At 36.1% G+C, this 24702-nt stretch overlaps 1 protein-coding gene across 7 annotated transcripts in view; it reads right to left on the reverse strand.

Annotated features, from left to right (window-relative positions):
• LOC149777861 (nicotinamide N-methyltransferase-like) overlaps positions 1-24702 on the reverse strand; it is an 88983-nt gene that overhangs the window by 34462 nt on the left and 29819 nt on the right. Inside the window, exon 1 of one of the 7 annotated variants that reach the window (XM_089938953.1) lies at positions 16943-17043. The exons of the other annotated variants lie outside the window; for them this stretch is intronic. The gene's annotated coding sequence lies outside the window, so the exon portion shown is untranslated. Of the gene's footprint in view, positions 1-16942; positions 17044-24702 lie in introns of those variants that run through there. 7 annotated transcript variants of the gene reach the window in all.

Consider the following 24702-nt stretch of genomic DNA (forward strand, 5'->3'; position numbering starts at 1 on the left):
TTCAAGTTTCCTGGATATAACGCAGACGAACTAAAAAAATCTGTTAACGATCTAATCAATGAGTTCTTTGATGACATACTTGCACAGTACAGAAAAATACTACCGGAGCCATCTATCCTCAGACACAACAATAGCCAAGCGGGAGACGGACGACATGTATCTCCGGGCATCGTAAATATAACTGAAGTGGTCGCGGTCAATCTTGTGTGTGATGTCATTGATGGCAGTTACAGCACGGACACGACAGTATCAAATCAAGCCCAGCAAGGATTTGTTCTTTATTCATTCACCCCGAAAGATGTACCACCTGGATATCTAATCGTGCAAGAGCCGATCAATCCAGTCTATCTACGATGTCATAATCCGTGGCTGACCAGAATAAATTTCAAACTAACAGACCAATCTAGTCACCTTCTTGATTTTCGAGGTGAAATAATACATATTAATTTACTTGTAAAATCCTAAGGATTTTTCAGTCTTAAAGACATTTATCCTAGAAGTCAAAGATTTCCACTTCCAAATCGCAAGATTTTCAGTCTTAAAGACTTTCAATTGGCCTTGATTTTATCAAGGAAGTAAAACAATATATATACACACACACACTGACAATTAATCAAGTAAGTATTATATAATGTACCACCGCGTAAAATGTTTCATACATAACAAAGAACTTCTTGATGAAGCTGTCAAAACCGGAAAAGTTACCCCGGAAAAAATAATTGTTGACGAATACGGCACTGACGATTTTATATTGACTGATACGCAACTGAAAAGACTAAAAGAAGATCATATTGTGATCGCGCATTGCAGTATACCTCAAATTTTAGAATATGTATGTATATTTAGATCTTAGATTTATAAATCTATAGATTTATAAATATGTACCACCACATAAATGTTTTCGTGTATGACAAACAAGCGCTCGAGCAAGCAGTTAAGGCTGCATTTGCCCAAGAAGAAATTAACGTTAAATTCATTATTGACGAATACGGAAACGAAGATTTCTTACTAACACAGCAACAGTTAGATAGTCTCAGACGCGAGCATATTATTTCAATTGTATGTAACCGAGATCAGATTCTCAATTATGCGCACTCTTGCATTAAATCCGATCGACTAAGGAAAATATTATCTAACCAAGTATCAAGGAAGTAAAAAAAAGTGATATATTTTTTTTTACTTTCAATTTCATTTCCAAGTACTTGACTTCATTTCCAAGTATTTACAAGTCAAGGGACATACAATTTTTTAGCTTTCTTACACGAATATTTATCACCTTCCTTATTTCAAATTCTTGGGCTAATTCCAACCTATTTTTTTTAATTGCACGAGACAACGAAACAAATTCATTTATTTGTGCTTCTTCTACTGTAGCCAGCGATTTATATAAATTCGTCTGGATCCTCTTTATAAATCTATACTGAGCAGGCAAAATATAACGCCCTGCGCATTTACCTTCATGTAGTGATTCAAAATCAGACATGATTGTTTCAGGACGTAGTTCATCGGATATATTAAATCCGCGCTCTTCTAATTTTTTAACAGCAACAATCACATCATTGATATTTTCGTAATTCATATATATATATATATATATATATATATATATATATATATATATATATATATATATATATTTAAAAGAAAAAATAAACAGCAACCATGATGAGCGGTTATCAATCATGGGTCTTTCACTGGCCTATGTGTTTCACGAAGTCCTTTCAGACTTGAGATTTTTGTCTTTGAGACTTTTGTCTTTTTTATCTCAAGATTTCATCTTGAAGATTTTATCTCAGTCTTACAGAACCTTTCTAATGGTTTCTCGGCATCCTCGTGACAAAGTCAATGGCCGCATTCTTTCTGAATGAGACCCATGTGACGTAAAGCGAAAGTGAAACTGTCTGTGTACATACCCCCCAGATCAAAATCCCAGGGCTGAAAAACACACCCCCACGATTCGACGTGGAGGAGATATGTACACGAGGGCCCTGCTGGAGCCTCCCAATTATTATAAAACCCTAAATGGGCACCGTCGACAATATGTCCGTGACGAGACTCGAACCGCTGACATTTGATAAGAGTCGGGACGAGAGTCAAACGCTCTACAACTGTACCACGGTCTCATCTAATAATACAGGGTTTAAAAAATTATCATATAGGTAACTATTGACAGACAGTTAACAAGTTCTGAAACATTACTGCTGAATAAGTTCTGAACTGGATTTTAAACATTAAATTTAAGTTCTAAACTGGATTTGTGAAAATAACACTTACCTGTACTGACAAACGCGGAAGTGTTATAGATTGTGACGCATTGTGTACACAATTGGCTGTAAAAAAAATTAAAAAAAAAACAAAACTGTATACCGCTCTGCCGCGCTGGATAAATTTACCTGTAATGACATCTCAAGGAGCGTTGCGCAATCTCCCTGATGAAATCACCTTGACAAAGTCACCTTGACAAGGGGAGGGGACTAATTGCACGAGATATGCTTAATGGAGTTATCTCCCTTAATTAATGCTATTTACATTAAAAAACTTCAAGATTTTAGTGACGTAAATAATGAAAACCAATCCTCTGCTTATTATATTTTTTTGGGAGGGCAGATTTGTTATATTTTCTGCGACTCTTCGTACTGAGGGCATGCAAATGTCAAAATATTTGTCAGCTGCACGCATCGATTGAAATATTATTTCTTCATTCGTATATAAATTTATGGATACAACTCCCATGGCTCTTTTATTGCTACATCCAGTATTACCGGACTTACAATTTTGAATTTGTATTACAATTGTCACATTGGATAAAGAATTGTCGAGTTTGTTGTTGTTGATATGATCGATCACAAGACCGCCTTGGATCTCTCCGTTAAATACCTCAAACACGAAGCGATGATTGTGATACCTCTTTTTCCTTCCAACAGTAATTTGGAGATAACCAGCATTAGTAACAACATCAACTGGTTTTTCAACCTGCAATGTCTGACTATTCCCTCACGATTCGCTTCGTAATTGTTAATGATATGATGTGGGACAAATTCTTAATTCATTATATATATATATATATATATATATATATATATATATATATATATATATATATATATATATATATATATATATTTGTCTAATTTATAATTTGTCTAAAAACTTAGTTATATAATCGCGCTCACATTTTAACGCATCATCGTTATTTTTTTGTTATAATATCTTTTAAGTTCACGGAGACACGGTATTGGCCCTAAACTCCCCCTTCGGATGCTTTGGGAATGTTCCCCGCAGAATTCTTTCCTGCAGGATTTGTTTTACAAACAGTTACAGATCCAACTTTAAACCACTTGCACTGATTCATTATATATATATATATATATATATATATATATATATATATATATATATATATATATATATATATATATATATCTTATTTAAATGTTTGTCTTAAATATAATATGGAGGAGTTTGAAAGATCATCTGCAATCAAGCCCTGGAAAGCTTCTAGATTCGATCTTGACAGACTGACTCCTGACTCGCGGAGGCGAGCCCTGACTGATCTGTTTGATATTATCAGGGATGCCAAAAAAGAATTTCGTAATGATGGAGCATCTCACGTATGGTTTACATTTAAAGTTATACACGACACTGACTCTGTCAATGTTGACTCTGTCAAGGACGCTACAATGAATGATGCACGAGCGAAAACATTTATCGATTACTTCGATAATCAGAAATATTTTTTTCAGAATAAAATTTATTGTACAAGCAGATTCCGATACGTGGATTATCCGTGATAAAAATGACCCTGTCCTTGCTAATGGAAAAACCGCTCTGTTAAGTAAAGATTCCAAACCAGGAATGTTGACTGGGATTGATAAACCATATAACGTTCGAGCGTATCCTGTGACCGCGGTCATTTATGGAATCTATCCGATAAAAACACCAAAAATCAATAAACTTGCCCCAATGAGATTCTCAAAGCTGAATTGTGTAGCCAAGCGAGTAATGGAACATTTCAAAAATGCGATGCGCGGAAACGATCTAACTGATTTAAGACGCTCCAAGATATCAGCGTGGGCTGAAAAAGTGAAGGATACAGGAGCATCAACCATGTTGCCGAGCTAGAAAATGCACTAAGATTTCCCATAACCGTAACAACGATAACAGAGATAGTATTATACAAATTTAAATATAATCGGAACGGATCTCCAATAAATATCATTGATCATAACGCTCACGCTTGGACTAACGCAGTTACGATATTTCCGCAGGATCGTGTTGTGAAATATTACCCGCCAGAGAACTCTGGCAAAAATATGTTTGATTTTATTAAACAGATAAGCAAAAACGACCCTGTGTCGGTGTGGTTGTTTAAAAGTACCGAAGATGGCGAGTATGATCAATTTGTAAGATCTAACGGTGAATTATACCGGACGGAATCTCTGCAACAGGAAATGAAAAAATTCGCACAGAGATATTCAGAAAACACTGAGCAGTTATTAACTAATTGTTTTACAGTTCCAAGTGTTACCGCTCACGCCGCCAGAGAAAGAAATTCATGGAAGCCAACCCGAAGTGAGTTTCTCGAAGATATACGATTGAGTTGTGTCGAGTATGGACCTGGCGGTTTGTGGAATACCAAGTATGACCACAAGGATATCATTTCCGTAGACATGGTTGCGTGTTATCTGGGAAGCTTTCTTGGGATGGGCGAGTGTAGTGGATATTTTAAAAGATTTGGACATCCCAAGAACTCGATGACGAGAGTTGCTATAAATGGTCCTTTACCCGATTTTGACTTGACAGGATTTGCTCGTGTGACATCATTTGCGCTAGCTGAAAAACTTCATCCAATTTGTTATGTTTGGTTTGGCATACATTTCTCAGAGAAACGTTGGACACCAATAGTGTTGTTGCGATATATGCTTGACAGCCGAATACTGGTATCGTTGACGGTCAGTGAAGCAATCATATCATATCGACCGCAGACTTCGGTTTGGTTACCAACACCGGAGCGTATCAGTCTCGATGAAGTCATTGAAGAATATGCACGAGAGTGTCCCCATCAGACCATGGATGTCATTAACAATAACGCTCCTAATATTCTTAAGATTAAACTCAGCAATAGTGAAAAAACAGCAAAAGACCTCGATAGAAGAATAATCGGTAAATTTACTCAAGGTGGTGCATATGATCATAAACGACATCACTCACGATTGATTATGGATGATGTTGAATTAAATTTTATAATTGCTGATGCCGCTGCAAGAAATATATTTTGTAATCGGGAAGACGCTTTCTTGTCCGACGAAACACGGTTGGGCACAATTGTTAGTTATATTAATGGAAAATCACCTCAATTCACACAGTTAAGATCTTCGATGCTGGCTTTTGTTTCTATAAATTTGCTATCACAAGTAAACAGATTTCCCGACCCTGAGTTAGAGTTGCAACGGATTCATTTTATATCGATAAAAGATATTCAGAATTACTGGCTCGTTTTACAAACAATGATGAATCATGGAGTTCGTGGAGAATAAAAAAGGAAATGTTACATTGTTATTGTGAATCCGCTGATGTTGCGATTAAAGATAATTATTGTAAATCAGAATTATCGGAAATGTCGAATGCACCATCTGTGTATGATCCAATCACCAGACACAAAACCGTTTATTTAAACGGACCGGGGTTCTGGTAAGACAACTCGAGCGATTGAATTATTTCGAAATTCAGATATGATTGTGCTAACACCTACACACAGACTCGCCAGGGAGATGAAACAACGAGGAGTCAATTCTTGTACTTATCACAGCTTTTTTAAATACAGCGATGGTGTGTGGACTCCTGACCGAATGGGAGAGAAATATATTCAAAAAGTTATAATTTGGGATGAAATATGTACGGTACCGTTAGATATATTAAAAATATTTCTTGACTGGCTGCTAACAAAAAATACTGCAGTGGTTATGTGCGGCGATCACGGTCAGCCATCACCTTTTGTTGGTCCATCTCCGCATTTGTGGTTAAAAGATTTTGTTGATTATCATAAAGAAGTGTCTGATGATTATAGATCTCTTGATGCAACGTTGAAGGAATTCAAAACATTAATCAGACTACAACCGAATAAAATTCAATGTGAAATTATGCGTAAAATAATTTCAGAGACTTCAATGAGCGACTTTTGGAAAACGCGGAAACCAAACGATTTGATAGTGGCAAGTAGAAAGATAGTCAGAGACACACTTCAACAGCAGTTATTTCAATTACAACGAGAAAAGTTTCCAATGTTGCCGGTGCCACTGTGTTATAGACCAGCTGATACACGACTACAAAATATTGACGTTGATATACTATGACAGTCAAGAAAACAGAATTTAGTATTAAATGATATTGTCACAGTTGATGTCAATGTTGTTGAAGATGCACTAAAAATGAACAAATCCCCGTGGACGCTAGGATACGCAATGATGATTCATTCATCTCAAGGACTGACTATTTCTGATACAGTTGTTTGGATCGTTGATGGTCGCATCGAGTGGTCAAACTTAGTTTACTTAGCTGTGTCCAGAGTCAGAAGAATATCTTAACTACGGAGAATTGTCTTGGACGAGTCAATGGCTGATGAAATTAATAATGAAAACAACAGTGATATAATAAGAAAAAAATTAACCGGTTACAAACAGTGACAAAAAAAATAATCGCGATTTTGACCTCGATGTTGAATTTATCATGACATTGAAACGACAACAGAATAATCACTGTGCGAGCTGTAATTGTATAATGTTGTGGTGTTACACTAATAAAAATCCAAAACAATTTACCGTAGACAGAAAATATAATAGTCGCGGTCATACACGACAAAATGTGATGCTGACCTGTCTTGAGTGTAATCGACGTAGAGGTGCTAGTTAAGTGATCTGGGCGGTAATTGTGTGTCCTCGGGAATTACTTGTAATTGTTCACGTGTGAATCCACGTTGAGGAGCAGTTGAATCCAGCCTGTAGATTGCTGGTCTACCAGTGGATCTAGTTATGTTAGATATCTTGTGTGTGGTAATACTCCAGATAGGATCAGTCGCTCTTTTTTTACGACCTTCAAGTTCACCTGGTTCATATAAATATCTTACAGTAACATTACCCAGTATTGGTTGTGCTGAAAAATCACGTCGTTGTGGTATATTTTTTTGGTAATTGCATTAATAGGATTCATGTTGGTTGTTCGAGTTATTTCATTATTTAATGCAGTTATCACGCTTGGTAATCTTGCAACCCATTCGCGAGATCTCTTGTCCTGAATGAATTCCTTCGCGTACTGATATCCAAATAACCGCCAGCAAGTGTTCGATTAAATCGCTCAACAATTGCCTGATCACGATGAATCTCAGTATGTCCTCGTCTGATAGTGACATTATGTTACTTCATCAGCGATGATACTGCACTCTGAAATTCTCTGCCAGGATCAACTTGTAATAGATTTGGCCATCGCAGACCACCTCGTTGATAAATTCGTTCAAAAGCAGAAGCAACCTCAGATGCTGTCTTTGTTGTTAACGGTTCTGCATCTTTGTATCTACTTGCAACATCAACTACAGTTAACGCGTACTTGTATGTAATTTGACGTCTTCGGATTTTAACGGTATCATGTGGTAGAAATAATATATCAGCTTGATGAACTTCATTAGGAACACTAACACTGAAATGTGCAAAATTCATTTTCTTAGGACGCGGTAGATAAATTTGCCATATTGCCTGTTTGGATAACCAGTTTTTAGCAGTATCACGTGCGACTTTTGCTGCTTCAGCGAGTTTACTAATTGCTGCGCTACCCCTCCAGTATCCTCTTGGGGAATAATAAATCGACTCCATTATAATTAATTACCAGCGCCTAATACAAGCTTAGATTTCATCGCGGACTTTATTAACCAACTGGCTAACTTTTCTTTGAGAGATTTATCAGTAATGGAATTTAGCGCGTGAATTAATTTCACATCCGCGAGATGCCTATCTTGTAGATTTTTACTTTTATAAGCTACATCATGGACATGGCATGCTTTATCGATAGCATTTATTGGTTCTTCTCCGGGTTTTGGTCGATCTTGGTCATCAAGTCTGATATCAAGACTGGTTCCAGGACCACAATAATTATATCCTGGGAGATGTTTTTCTCCTGGGTATTTAGCCCACGGAGCTCCTGGTAATGTTCCTAACTTGGCGGCAATATCACCTCCTTTCTTTTTTTTTTTTACTTGACTTTGGTTTTGACTTTGGTTTTTGGCGCTGACTTACCACCTGACGGAGTCAGGGAGATAAATTTGAACTTTTTTATACCGCATCGCTCACACTTGCCCGAAACCGCACATGTTATTTTTTGTTGTAACAGTTGTTAGATCACTTGTTGGGGTACGCGCCCTGCACTTCACACAATATAAATCCATATTCTTTTTATATATATCATGAATGTAATTGAGTTTTCTGCAACACGAAAACAAGAACCAGTTAAACATCACGCAGCGCTACCACATTCTGTTCGTATGATCATAATTGGACCATCTGGGAGTGGTAAGATACAGTTGTTACTTAATTTAATAATGAGATGGCTCAGGTAGGATAAGTTGTATTTGGTAGCTCCGTCTGTAGATGACCAGCGGTGTTACGAAGTGTTAAAAGATTTTAATGAAAACGCAAGATCGTTAGATGAGAACGGAGACGATGTTGTTGAATTTATCACTGACATTGATGAAGCACCAAGTATTGATGATATTGATGGATTTATTAACAATTTAGTCGTGTATGATGATGTGATGTTGGATAAACAATCAAATCCTGCCAGGATATTTTCCAGAGGCAGACACAAAAACACTGATGTGATTTATGCAACCCAGCAATATACACAAATACCAAAAGTAATCAGGGATAACTGTAATATTCTTGCTGTGTTTAACGGAGTTGATACACACACGTTATGAAATATTCATCAGACTTGGTGCAGTGGTGATATGGATATAAATAAGTTTAGAAATTTATTTAGTCAGGCTCAGTCAACCCCGCACGGATTTATAACAATAAATTTACATGATCCTCGAACACGGTATCGAGTCGGGTTAGATACGATTTTTGGGTAATTTTTCGTACCTCGATAAAGACCTTAGTTTTCAAAAAGGGACGCAGGAAGCAGCAGGGAGGGCAACGACAACAAAGGGCAGCAACGACGGCGACAATTGCGTTTACATAAAGCGTCATCGCGGTTTTATTTCGGCATTTGGAGCCTTAGGATTCGCGGTTTTATAAAGGGCTTATTTCGGCATTTGGAATCTTCTAAAAGTTGTAGGATTCGCCCTCCCTGCTGCTAGGGGTCCGATTTGAACAATGAGTGTGAGTTATCTTGTTTTTATTGGGAGTAGGACTGGGTGCTATAATAATAATTATAATAATAATTACTTTATTTATTTAAAAAGGGTAACACAATTAGCTGAAGAACTAATCTACCTTGAGGCCCTCATACAAAATAATTTATTTATTTTAACTGCATCTCTAAAGACGCTGAATATAATGGATTTGGAAGAACAAAATAGAGTGGGCATTTCTATTTACAATTGGAATACTATTCCAGAGCAAAGTTCCAGAGTTATAGTACTGGAAGCTTTTTTTAAATAATAATTCCTTATTTGGTTTTGGAATTTTATACTGTTCGGTAGACATGAATCGCATATGGGAAGTATTACCAGGTAGTCGGTACTGAAATAGGGATTGTAAATATTCAGGAGCACTATTATTGGATATCCTGTACATTAATTTGGCTTTTCTCAACTGATTCGATCTTTAGTAGGTCATATTTTCAACTTACCAGCTAAATCTTCCATGCTTTCTTTCTGGATTGATATTAGTCCAAATGTTCATTTGAAGATATGCTAGCTTTGCAATGTTCTTATCATTCGAATTACCAAATATTGTATTACGAGTTTTCACCATTTTCACAGATAGAATCAACAGCCTGCGTTTATAAATTATCAGAAAGGGTTAATGAAATAAACTGAGGTAAAATTAGTAACAACTCATTCACATACTGTTAATTGGGCTATTCCTAATCAGATTAACTACATATGACGTCTTTATACAAATCCCTGTCATACCACTGCTCTGAATGTGTTTAATCTGTACATGCATTTTTTAAAGACTTTAGATGCCTATTCCAGCAGAATGCATTGTCATTTGTTAGGTTTATGTCCATAAATCAATGTTGTGATAACCGTCTATCACAATTCCTTATCTAGTTCAAATCATTGTCTACTGTTAGGTTTGGATCCATACATTAATGTTATGATGACTGTCCGTCTCACCCATGCGACATAGAAATCTTGCTGTTTTGTTAACCTTACTTTTTTCATCTCAGTCGAGATATCTCAGATAAGTCGTCTCAGTCAAAGTGTCCACGTGCTCAGAAATACTTTTAAAAAGAAATCTTTGTTGTCTTCTGCTGTGTCTGACCTAGCTGATCTAACATCAAGCATCAACAACAACAAATGTATAACAAAAACATAGCAACTTAAGGTCAATCCATATTTGAGAAAACACCGTACAAAAACATTTCGAGAGATAGAGAGACACATACGCACACGATGTCGAGCGGTTTGGTATTATGCTAGTTCGTTCCACACAGCATGGTCAATTTTATCATATATACGCAGGCCTAACGCATTACATTTTCAGGTCAGCGTCATTAAATGTAGCTAAAGCTACCTAACTAGTTTTAAATACTTCGTGTGAAACAAATTATATACAATTATATACTTTTAGCTACATTTAATGACGCTGACATGAAAATTGACTGTCATACAGATAGGATAAAATTCTCATAAATCAATGTGACGATATATGTCTACCACAACTCCATCTTCAGTTCAAAGCGTTGGCTACTGTCAGGTTTGGATACATAAATCAATATTATGCTAACTGTCTATCACAATTCCTTATCTAGTTCAAAGCATTGTCTTAACTGTCATGTTTGGATCCAAAAATCAATGTATGATAACTGTCTACCACAATTGCTTCTCCAGTTCAAAGCATTGTCTACTGTCAGGTTTGGATGCATAAATCGATGTTATGATAATTGTGTCTTACATCTAGTGCTCTCGGGCAAGTTAACACCAAGAGTTGAAAAGAATAACTGAACAATCAAGCCAAAATACTTTTTGTGAATAAGCAAACAGAAAATTGGGATTTAAATATTCGTTTGGCAACTTAGTGAGCTTTGCATCACTTTGTGATAGGAATAATCCTGGCAAAATGTAAACTATGCAAATTTGTTCACAACAGAATCAACGTAATATATACCAGAATACCTGAAATTCATACACAAATATGAGATAGTGTCCAAATTTTGAATAGTCTCAGTTTATACAACACTGTTATTTACATTTACTGTCGCTAGGGCACCCGTGAAAAGATAATGTGCAATATGAAGAAGAATGTGGTATACAGGACTAAAAATAAGGAGTTGACGGTTCACCTCATTAGTGTAATAGTTAGTTGTTGTTGTTGTTGTAGGGTTTAACGCCATTTTTCAGCACGCGATAGGCTATACATGGCGGCCAGTATTAATGGTGGAGGAAGAAACCGGGAAATCCCCGGAAAGAACCACCGACCCTCGAGAAGCTACTGGCAAGCTTTCTCACATATCCACATTGGGTAACAGTTAGTAAAGTTTCACTCGCAGCCAGTCAGTGAAAAAGGACCATTGAAGTCTCACTAAGACTAATACATTTCTCAATCTACAAAATTATTCTGGCTACAACAAATTTATGTCAAATTCTAGGTCTGGTATTGAACAGGAATCATATATCAAAATCAACATTCAATCAAACTAAACATTTTTTGGGGTATCTGTTCTTAAAGTCATTTTTTTCAGTGGGGGAACAGTTGTAGTTGATCCCGCATAACATTATCAACCCCAAATGATTTAACCAAGCAATCCCTGTTTACGCTTTGTCTATGGTCAAGCTTGGCTGGGGCTGGAAAAAAACATTCTTAGCACCTGGCCTGATAGTTAAAAGTTACATCTGGGGTGGGCAATATATCCAGTGAGCCAGACTTGCCCATGACCTGGTTTTTTCAGTTAACTTACATCATAGGACGAGGCTTTACACTCATTTATCCAGCCAGTGCCCTGAAGGAAGTTTGGCAGTTCCTGAACTACAGCATACCGGCGAAGTTAGAGGTCATGTCACACCTATTGCAATCTACATTTTTATGTACAAATACCCATATATTGGAATTCAGTTAAAATAATAATTTGTCGAGTTTGAATACGAGTTTCTGAGGCTCAGCAAACTCCCAGTGTCTTATTGCGGCATTTTATAGCAGGTCAAACGGTCAGTCCTATTGTGATAACATGTATATTGGCAACTTGCAATTAACATTTTGACTGAGAACAAACTGCTTTCTTTTTTTGAGGCAATCTCTAAAGTTAAATGAACTGGCAATTGGGGTTATCTGAATAGGTTAATTGGGTATTTGTGTCAGCCGTAGATAATCAAAAGCTTAATCAGCAGTACTAAGGGAAGAGCCGATTCCTCCTAAATCACGACTAAAATAATAAATAAGGTCATTTCCACAATATTAAATTACCCATATCAAATCACCCCCCCCCGTAATCTTACCCTATACCATGTATTGGGAGAAAACACTCATTAAAAAACTTTATGTGGGTATATCCAAACAGAAAAACATATCATATTGCTTAACAGTTTTGAAATTGAAGAGCACATATACTAGATTCGCATGTGTGTGTGTGATTGATTTTTTATCTTAGCATTAACGATTTTTCAGTCATATCGCTACGATGTCTGCATTGTGGCAGTTGATAGTGATGCCGAGCCTATAAGTCTTTGGTATGACTTGACCGCGGTTCAAGCCCGTGAGGGGCCACGGATGGCCGTGTGGTCTAACGCGCTGTCCGTTACGGATCACTGCCATCTCACCTCTGTCTGCGCCGGTTCGAGTATCAGATTCAGCCAATGTGGGTATGTGAGAAAACTTGCTAGTATCTTATCGTGGGTCGGTGGTTCTTCCTGGGGTTTCCCCGGGTTCTTCCTCCACCATCAATACTGGCTGCCATTTATAGCCTATCGTGTGCTGAAAAATGGCGTTAAACCCCACAACAACAACAACAACAACATCAAACCCGTGACCTTCTGCACCCGATGCTCTGACCACTTAGGTCACCAGAGCATTCAGTGTCAAATGGATCTGAGCCATTGTTGCAACATAACTGACCGCACCACAAGTATGCAATATGTCCAAGTTGCTCTCCTGGTGAATGCCCCCTTAATCAAATGAAAGTATCTGTGATTGACTACAAGCTCACATTTTCTAAGAGTGGAATATTCCATTTTGTGCAGAGGGGTTACAAAGTGGTAAAAAGCTGCATTGCTGAATTTATTATTTCAGCTGTAATTAACCTGAAGTTAATGAATTCACAAACTGAAAGAATAACATGATATTTTCATATGAAACTTTAAGGAAATATTGTTCTTTTATGTCGAATTGAGTTATCTTAAAACAAAACATTAAGGATTCAACTACGCCAAAATTATTCAGTTTTCTAAGTGCAGGATACGCTGACATAAATAACTGGGATAAAACTGCGGTATCCATGGCAACGTAGTCTCTAGGAAAGTAAGATTGCAAGGTAACATCTCATTATTTTGTTTTGATGGCATTATAATATTCTTTACAAATCATATCATACATAAAAGAATAAATTCTAGTCATTCATCTGCCATGACAGCATGACCTTAAGGACAACAGCTCCAAAGTAATCGATACACTATCACTGCTAATCCAACATGGCACAATTTAATTGTAACTCCATTTCCAAGGGCAAGGTTGCATCATCTTTCCTGCAGTCAATACTTGTAAGATAATAAAACAAACATATATGCTCACCTAAGCCTTCTTTTTAAATAATCTGGAGGTCTTTTTACAAGAATGATGATAAAAGGTATGTTAATATTTGTGTGAAAGCCTAAAACTGTCCTTTAAAACTCACCCATGAAAGGACTCTCAACTCTTCCAAGCATATGGCAATGTAAAACTATACACAATAGCAGTATAACAAAAAATGAGTTTAAAAAAACACAAAAACTTCATTTTATGAAAAAAGCAGGCAATTAAACCAAGGAATCAGATTATCCATCCATCCTGAATTAGTCATTTAATAAATTTATTACAAACGTTAGTACAACTTTAGTGTGTCCTGTAATTTTGAGGTTATACTCAGTATATACAACTGTGAAGATTAGGACAAAACAAGAAGAAGCAAGTTTCTGGTTGGTCAATCATCCCTGTTTTTTGCTGCCGGCCCTTGCACATTTTCCCCATGTGATAAAAAATAACAAATATATATATATATATATATATATATATATATATATATATATATATATATATATATATATATATACCGATTTAGGTTTGTGCATCTAACTGAGGTGGTTCAGTCACGCACACCAAGTATATATATAACAGAAACTACATGCACCTATTTATCCTAATTTTAAAGCCAGTGTTATAGGAAATAAATCTTTTGCATATTTCTTTAGTTTACTTTAATAACATTATCACTGTCAGTCCCTCTATTTTAGGTAAAATGTTTATTTAAAGACATCAGTATTCCAATTAAAATTTTCATAATAGCGTAGGTGAATATAAAGATGCAAAGGTTAAGCCATTTTGCAGAAGTTAGAAGTATTGTGATGTGATTTGGATTTTTACGAGGCGGACGCTCTAACCACAAGGCCACCGGAGCGGTTCTCGAAATTGTGGTAGTGTAGTGGTAACGTCGTTGGATTTCCAAACCATTACTGGCATATTTCGTGGGATCGACCTGGGACTGGGCCTATTGCTGGCGGATTATCTTCAGGTTATTTAAGTGGGGGCTCCAGCCAAGATCAAAGGTTAATCGGACATTCACTGATAACTGATAGGTCGTCTCAACCCCGAAAGTGGTTGGAGTTTGTACCCTGGGGATTTTGTTGGGGGTGGGTGTTTGGACGTAAAACAATGATCAAATATCAGTGAATGTCCTGACCTTAGAGCGTGTGGTTGACAATCCTCAATTTAAAAAATAATGCTAATGAAAGCATTAAAGAACAAAATGCTAATAAAAGCATAAAATCATTAAAGCAAAAATGCTGATAAAAGAATTAATTTGTAATACTGCTTAAGAATAATGATTACAATGAAATAAACTGGGACATTCACATGTCAAATTACGTTTAGTATTTGTACTGTATATACCTCTTGTCATTGTTTATGCAAAATAAATTAAATTTTTTAATATGTATAATTATTAAATCTGTTACATTGGATCTGCCTTTGTCACACCATATCTGGTTAGTTGTAGTCATTGTCAGACTCTATCTGCCTTTGTTCCATTAAACATTATATTAAATGTATGCACTATATGTGTGTGTATGTATGTATGTATATATATATATATATATATATATATATATATATATATATATATATATATATATATATATATATATATAATGTTATTATGTTAATATTTGTCTCTCAATAATGTAATTATCGTATAAAATTATTAAATCTGGCTTGGTCATATTGAATCTGCATTTGTCAAACGCTGGGTTATATGACTCATACCCTATCTGCCTTTGTTCTATTAAATGTTTATATTATACTTATGTAATACAAAATTGTCATACAATAATTGTATGTATCTCAACAGTATAATTATTTTGTTATATAACTTGTTAATAAACGTTCATTAATAATTTTTGGCATATATATCGTTGTCGCAATGTGAAATAAAGGGACACAGATATGTACCAAATTTGCGTTCAAACAACATCAAAACACATTTTAATTACAATATTGTCAAATTCGAAGTTTAATATTGTACAATGCATACAATTATATACAAATTTGCATGCCTTTGTCTGACTTTGAGGTGTTTAGTAGGACCGTTCTGGACTGCTCCTTTGGAGATTTTCAGCACCATCCTACATTTTTATAAATACGACGTGATCTTTCGCCATCCTCATGAAGTGTCGTTAAGTATAGTCTCAAACTTTAATTTAAATATTTTGTGCTTACGAACAATTGTCCCTGAAATTAAAACGATGGATACTAACGCGCATGTTGCAGATGGTGCCTATGTTTAGAGAAAATCAAAGCGATGTGAATCCAAATGGAGAGACAATTTATTCCAAATTATCCCATGTTTGAAAACATTGAATAGATGTTTTAAATATATTTACGTTTACTTGTACAGATCTATTAATACCTTAGATTTATTTAATTTAAGGTATTAAATACAAATGTTACCATATTTTACATTTTTACATTTTGGCAAATTCCTCTTTGTTGAGGAGAAAACTGCATCTCCATTGGTCAGATATTCTGATGACCGAATATTTTTAGATTAAATTTTTTTGACAACTGGCGTCATATCTTAGGGTTTATGGGGGAAAATATATAAATATGTAATAATAAGACAATGATAAAACCAATTAAGTTAATATTACACACTGAAAATGCGTTGGTCAATAGACCTTGCTCAAACTGTGTATGACTCGAGAAAATGACATTTAACAATAAGTGCTAGGTAAAAAGTACGACTGAAACAGAAAAAGATTTATATATATTCTATAAACTGAATGTTCCCAAAACATTTCAACAGAGAAACATATTTTCAAATAATATATAAATTTCAGCCTTAAGTAATTAACACAGGGTCATGAATTTGCAAAAAGGGACCAAAGACCATAATTAAAAAAATGGTGGACAGTACGTGTTTGAATGGAATGTAACAGTAATTATAGCAAAACTAAATGCCATAATGAAACGTGTCGTGTATCCGTTCGGTACAGAATATTTCAGAAACGGGTGTCATTTTTTTCGAATTCGACTGCACATACCTTTCACTTTACATGGATCCCCATACATCCATATTCCACTGGAATGTCACAATTTACAGGCACTGACAGCGCAATTCAATGTTCTTGAAGTACTATGACTCCTACAAGTACGACCAGGTAAAAACCAAATTAAGTGTCACGCTGTGGTCACAATGAAAAGTGCGTCTCGATCATGTTAAGTACCTGTCCACCATTGTAGTCTAATCGTCCATGGCAATTACTACGTTTCAAGTTCTTGTTATAGAGAGGAACATTCAATGATCAGGATTGAATATGTGTTGGGTAAACTATATTCGTACTAAAACTTAGAACAACAATTGATATTTAAGATGACTAAATATATGGGTGGCCGTTCTTAAGTGTTTTCAATTCAATATAGTGCTCCCTACTAACCGTGCTAGCCGAGGTCCCGAAATGTTTACCTTAGAACATGTCTGAACCTTGTTTAGCGATGATGGTTTAGAGAACTCCCCAAATAAATTAGAGTGCTCTACAACAAAGGGCGTCATTAGAAAGTGGCGTACTAAGGGTAAATGCATTTAGGGGCGAGGATAATGGTCCCGCCAAAGATATTCCTGCAATTTAAGTTGTATCATCTGTTTTGGTTCTTCAAGACCTCTGGCGCTTTAGGCAAAAGCTCCGTCACCCATCCCCACCCTTGCGGAATTATTTTCCCGGGGGGTCAGCTATAAAGTATTAGGGATGTTGGCCAAAACATATTTAGATGTGAAATCGGGGCGCAATTGCGGGAGACATGTCTACAATTGAATTTGAAAGTTATATAAATTAATAAGATTCCTCTGTAATTTCATGACTGCTCTCGTTCATGATTGTTGTCTATATTTGAATTGTATACCTCTTATTCAATTGGAGACCCTCTGCAAATGCATAATATGTCATCAAATCTGCGGTATAGCTTCTCAAATAGAATTAGAGAATTTGATTCGACAAATGCGTTAAGAAATTAAAGATATCACCAATTTCACTGAAGACTTCATCAGTTCGACTGTAAAGCTATCTTAGTAGCCGAGATCTCTAAATATTGGTTTTTAGGCATCTAAGCCATGCTAGAAATAACAACTGCATCCACAGTAGGTTTACGCTAGCCCGGTCAGTAAACCACACATATGGCTGCAATACAAAATCAAATCGGAGTCCAATACTCTAGATACCTGTCATAGTTTCGCCCGAAATTGAAGGACATCAACCACATATATACATTTAGTTGCATGTGAAGTAGGTCATCATACAATATTAAAAACACAAAACAATTGTTTAATATACTAATACAGACAACTCGTAAATCTGTGGCTTTTTTACATACAGTACGAGAATATCATTGGATCAATGAATATTTGCAGGAATTCAAGATTTCTGAAGTGTATTCTAGTTAAATCGTAAAGACGGACCATAGTAAAATTGCAGAGAAAGGCAATATCTTCGTTTTTAAATTTCTTAACCACGGGGTAGTTATTTTTTTTTTGAACAATTTGAATGTGTTGGCAAAACATAAATAATATCTAAAGCTACACTGTTATTAATTTAACACTTTTCGGAGCAGCTATATAAATTGTACGATACTGATTGTCTCGTAAACTCTTAATAACGATGTTTACCATGAGAGAGAGAGAGAGAGAGAGAGAGAGAGAAGACGATCATGTTCAAGCTCTCTTTAAAGAGGTGTCACTTATTACGGCGTTGATATGGCTACATCTGTGGGAAAATGGCGATGGGAAGGTACGGGATTCTGTAACGATTCAAGCCTTTTTAAGATTTCGACGAAATGACTGATTCGTCAACAAATCCCCACGCTCTTTATACACAGTTTCTTGGACGCAGCCAAATACGGTCATACGTCTAGTTCTTGAGGACGCCAGAATCTCAAAGTGAGGCTTTATCGTTTCTTACAGACTATCGTCTGGGTCTATGTACGTCGTCAGAGAGACAATTTTGTCACATCATCGCGTGGAGCTTATAACTTAGTCAGTCGGAGAATTTTAGTGATTCTCTAATTCAGCAACTTACACAACTTAGCGAGTGTAGTTTTTGTGCAAGAGAGTTTTGCCTTTTTGCTCCTAAGGACGCATTCTTTATTAAATAGTATATAATTTTAATACCAAAATAAATGAATTTAATCTCAATATATTTTAATAGAAAATTACTTTCAATATAATTTAATAACAATTTACTTTTAATACTATTTAGAGAAAATTTCATTCTTATTACTTGTATTAAAACTTATGTCCTAATAGAAATATTTCTTGTGTTTAACATGAAAACGATAGCCAAACATTTCGACAGGATTTTAAATATTAAGATATCTTTAAATGCTTTAAAATAGTTTCAGATGTACATATTACTTACAGTGACGATACAATCAAATAATTAGTATAGACCCTGACAGCAAGATGGTTATAAAGGTGCGGTAAGAGGTTTTAATACATTACATATATTTACAGTGACGATGCAATTAGATATGTAGTATGGACCCTGACAGGAAGATGGTTATGAAGGTGCGATAAGAGGTGTTAATACATTACATATATTATTATGTTTATTATGTTTAGTCTGATACTTCATGAGATAAATTTACGCTAATTGTACATAGCAGATACATACTTTATAGAAAAATTTAAATTTAAAGCAACATTTGGGTACAACGGTTACGACGCAATGGTTTTTGTCTCACCCGCATACATATGGCAAGATGTAGTGGTCATAATTAAGGCGGCGACGGCACAGACATGTTGAAGTTTCGTGTTAAAGCTTGTGAAAGTGACATAGCTTCTGCATCAGTCGTTGCATTTAAGCGAAACTTTGGATAATGCCACTGCATGTCTAACATTTATGTTATTACATAATAAGGGTTTCCTTGCATCACAGTGAACGAGGTTAAATGTTTGTATTGATGCTTTTAAAATTACATACAGTCCACAACAGTGCCTTTATTCAAGTGAATCTTTTGCATATCACTGTCGATGTCAAATTTACAAAATGGTGGGAGTTCTTGTATTCCCTGTCTCGCCTGCTTAAGCATAGTGTGATCTATCAGCTCCACCCCACCCTATTCCATACTGAGACTGATGGACGGTCTTGGGATTGATGTCACCTATTCATTAAATCGTGCAATATATGAAGCATACAAATTGCATGATTGTATATTTTAGACACCAGTATTTCTCGCCTCTAGTGAGTAGTGGAACAAAAACAAAGTTCATCGCATCAACCTAAACAATATTCAAGTTTGACGTTGAAGTTTTTAAAAATTACATTTCTTTAACATCATTTGCTGAATTCAATTTTAGCCGTAACTACAGATCCATAGGTTTATAAGTTAATATGTTATGAATTCTTACCATGCTTGTCTCGCCTGCTGAAGCAGGAAGCGTGTTACAGCATGTTGTACAGTGTTCAACTTTTGCATTAATTTCTTAAAATACTAAATCTTCCAGAACAGTGAATATATTCAATTAAATTTCTTGAAAATGATTCATACCAAAATCAAAGGACATTTCGAGGGTTGCGTAAATTAACTTGCCCAAATCTGAAGTCGAATTTTTAAACCTGTTTTACTGTATTTGTGTTGAGTCCGTTTTTCAAGTATATAAAATGACCACTCCGGTGGTTTAAATGGTTCGAGCGTCCGCCTCGGATACGGGAAGTTGCGGGTTCAAGCCCGAGCCGACTCATATCAAAGACTTAAACAAATGGTACTAACAGCTGCTTCGCTAGGCGATTAGCGTTAAGAGGTTAGTGTTAGGACATGTAGGCCTGGTATTTGGATAATGTGACCGGGTGAGACACGATGCTACATGTCTGTGGCATGATGCCCAAGTGCTAGACATCACATTATACTTCAACACTGCAGACATCGTAGCGATATGACAGAAAAATTGATAAAGCTGTGTTAAAAATCCAAATAACACCCCCACACACGAACACTCTCATTATAAACGAAAGCGTTTCATGTGTTTCCCTTGAAAAATAAACATATCAAAAACAATCGCAGGCAACAAAAGTTAGTCATTTTCTAGTTGCGTCTGAACCTTATCAATAGATTGTGTTTTATCTTCCAAGCCATGTAAAAATTTAACATTTTACTAATACACGGATTCTACCATATCATTAAGTTTTTCTTCCAAAATATTTCATTTCTGGCTTTTACCCCAGCTTTTCCATCGATAGTTTAGCAAATTTTGTTTGTCCTGTAGCAATCTGTGCATTCACTTCGGCTGTCAGTGTTTGGTACTAGGTTTATATATATATATATATCACAACTCTTCTTACACATCTTAGAGTCTCAATTTCCTAAGTATGATTTTATTTTCGCAAATTCTTGCTGTGTATTTTCTTTTCTTTCTGTTCTTTTCTATGTATATTTCTGCTACGCATTTCTTGATGTTGTAGCTGATGCACGAATGCCGTTGACATGTGCACATTTAAAACCCAGCCATCTTCATTAGTCAAGGTTCCGATATGATAATTCTATCCGCATCTTGGTGGCTGGAGCAGTTATTTTAGTGCTTTGTCCTACCGACATCTAATAGATTTCATGAGTTGCCTCCCTTAGTTTGTAATGCCAACTAATTGATGGAGGCAATGGACTTCAAAAGTATACTTTATAAGTTTAACATCGAAAGGATGGCTTCGTACCAGAGAGAAGATTTTACAAGTATATTTGAGTGGAAAGTGTTTGCACATTCATGGACCGGAAGTGAAAAATTACTTATTTATGAGTCCATTAAGTTGTATGCTCCCCTTGTTTCGACAATGAACAGTGTTCAAATTTAAATAATTTAATTTTGATTGGATGAGGTGGCTACCGCTGCATCTAATGAAATGCACAGACCCAAAGCACTGAAATATCTGCTCAATCCGCACAGGTGTACATAGCGTTGACACATCGGAGAACTGGCTAGCGAGGATGGAACCCCACCACATGATCAAATAAACAATTCTAAGCATCTAATGGTTTATGCTGCTTATTTTTACCTTTTAATTGTTTGTTGACAGAAATTATTCGCTCCACACTATACTAGTAATGAGAGTGCACAAGCACTAGCATGGTTATGTGAAACAATTATGCATATCTTTCTTCAGAATATCTCTCTCAACATAAATCATTTAATCTGTCTCAATTTTGGTGAGAAGATTGTAAACCTTGCAATATGTGTCTAGCTGGTGTACTACTTTTCACAAACCGACTATGATGAATAAAAGACCAAGTCTCATTCATCTCCTACCCTAACGAATCCTGCTATAATGGACAATACATTATTTACTAAAAATTTACATTCTTCGGGACTGAAACCACTTTCATGGAATTTAGTATTAATAAATTCCCTTAATAATGAATATTATCAGGATGAAGGTGAGCACTTATGCATCGGTGTCTTCGTCACATTCACAAGAAAATGTTCGCATTCCATTTGAAACTCCATCAATAGTGTATCACTAACTTGCGTTTCTTTTAATGTCTTTAAACATTACAGTCCCACTTAAATATTGTTTACTATATACTAGTGTTTACCTTCAACTTATAACCTCATATGCTTTTTGGATGTTGTGCTGTACAAGCTGTAAGCAGACCGCTCCGATGGTCTAGTGATTAGAGTGTCCAGATCGGATTCAGGAGGTCGCTGGTTCGAAACCCCAGCCGAGTCATACCAAAGACTTATATAAAAAAATGGTACAAACAGCTCCCCTGTTTGGCGCCCTGTATTAGGAGGTTAATGTTCGGACTAGTCAGCCTGGTGTCAGGATAATGTGAGTAGGTGGACCATTATGCTATATGTCCGCGGCATGATTCTCCAGTGGTAGACATTAATATAAACTACGGCAGCGGTGTGTGTGTGTGTGTGTGTGTGTGTGTGCGATCGACCCCAAAAAGTGGAGTCGACCTTGAGGGGCCACACAATAAGCCCAATTTTGGTAATCTGACATGAAAACAAATGTTAATTTAGCCAAGCAACGTTGACTAATTACTTATCTATAGGCCAATGCGAGACTTGCAATAGTGTTCATTTTACCTGTGGTAATGCTGATTTATTAATCTGACCAAAATGAACTGGCTGCGAACAGATAGATGTTGAATATCTGTTGAATTACTTTCTTGGGTAATTGTTACAGTTTTCATAGTTTTGTTTTCATATTTTTTTTCAAAATTCAACTCTGACGAATTGCTAAGTGGCAAACGAAATTTTTAAAATTCCGAGTGCCGTCAAAGGGTGAATTTCGATTTCGTAATCGAGCACACACACACAACTATGCGAACCCCGGGTACTATAAAATGAACACCCTTATTTCGGTTGGGGATGGGGCCCAGACATGTGCACCTGGGTTAAGTTTTACAGGTTTACAATTACCTATTTAACGATATTTCATCTTTAATCAATGCATCGTAGGCACACATCCCCACTATAATAATTTTGTTTTAAACACCGAAAATATGTCAGTCGCGCTCGAAAGATTGTCCGTACGTCTTAACCACTCGGCCACTGTCTCTGTTAACAATATACAGCTAGAATAATTTACATGAACTCTACCAGTTGAGCCGTGCTTACAGATCAAAACTTAGTGTACACGCATTTAACAGATAATTTATTACGTATCTGACCATTTTTAATCATTCCTGTTCTATTATCATAACAGGTATTATTTTTACCGAGCGTGGTAAGCCAGCGTGGTATTAGCGATCAAATTGCCACAGATATTTTTGGTGCACGTGACTTGGGCAATGTCTAAATTGTGAGTCGAATCTGATTTTCGGCAATTCGCTGTTGCTGAAACAATTCTCTGTTGCTGAAACAATACGTTATTTTCTGCTGGCTGACCTAGTGATCTGTAACTAAATCATTATTCTAATAATAATAATGAGTGATTCTGCGCTTATTACGGCTAAATTAGCTCGAGAAATACTTAATGCAATTGAGGAATATTTTCCAGTACGTGATTCTGTCAAACAGTTACTACAACAACGACAGAAAGCTCGTGTGGAATTTGCAGAATATACAGATCAGTTCTTTTTTAAATCAATTGTTGAACCAAAAAATAAACAGTTTTACAGCAACTGAGGCAACACAAAAGTCTCTTGAGACATTATCTGCTTATCTTGCTGGCCGTCTTCAACATCGACCACCACCCAAGGTTATTCCTCATCCACCCCCGAACTTCAACTACCACCACCACCAAGAGGTAAGAACAACATAATAGATAAATTTACTGAGGTAGCTATTTCCGATACCAGGGGTAAAGGCCAATTACTTGATATTTCCGCGTATGGACATGGACGTAAAAAACAATATGTAACACCCGGATATATTTACAGCCTAAAATCCGCCGATTGGATCAAAGATGTACTTCATGTTGATTTCAATATTCAGCAAATCAAAACTAATGATGATAACAGAAAATCTGTAATCTTTAACAGAACAATAGATTAATTTATTGCAGATGAAGAACAAAAACAAACTGTATGAATGGAGCGTCAACTTGAACAAGTATGAGCAGAAAGGAGAAAGGTATACAAACTAGATCTGAAAAAAGGACTGGAAAGAAGGGATTACATAGTCAAATGAGTCCTAGCAACGCGCTGGAACCACAACCAGATCCGCACGAGGAACCACCTGATGGAACAACCAGAAAAGGCCTTGCCAATCGTGATGAACGTCATAAAATAATCGCTGGTGATTCAAGATAAATTTTGTCCAAATACACCCTCGCTAATATTGACCAATTAGAAATTGTGATTGGTGGAATAC

This window comes from Sinohyriopsis cumingii, chromosome 17, assembly GCF_028554795.1.
Source record: "Sinohyriopsis cumingii isolate HCF-2022 chromosome 17, ASM2855479v2, whole genome shotgun sequence".
Taxonomy (NCBI): domain Eukaryota; kingdom Metazoa; phylum Mollusca; class Bivalvia; order Unionida; family Unionidae; genus Sinohyriopsis; species Sinohyriopsis cumingii.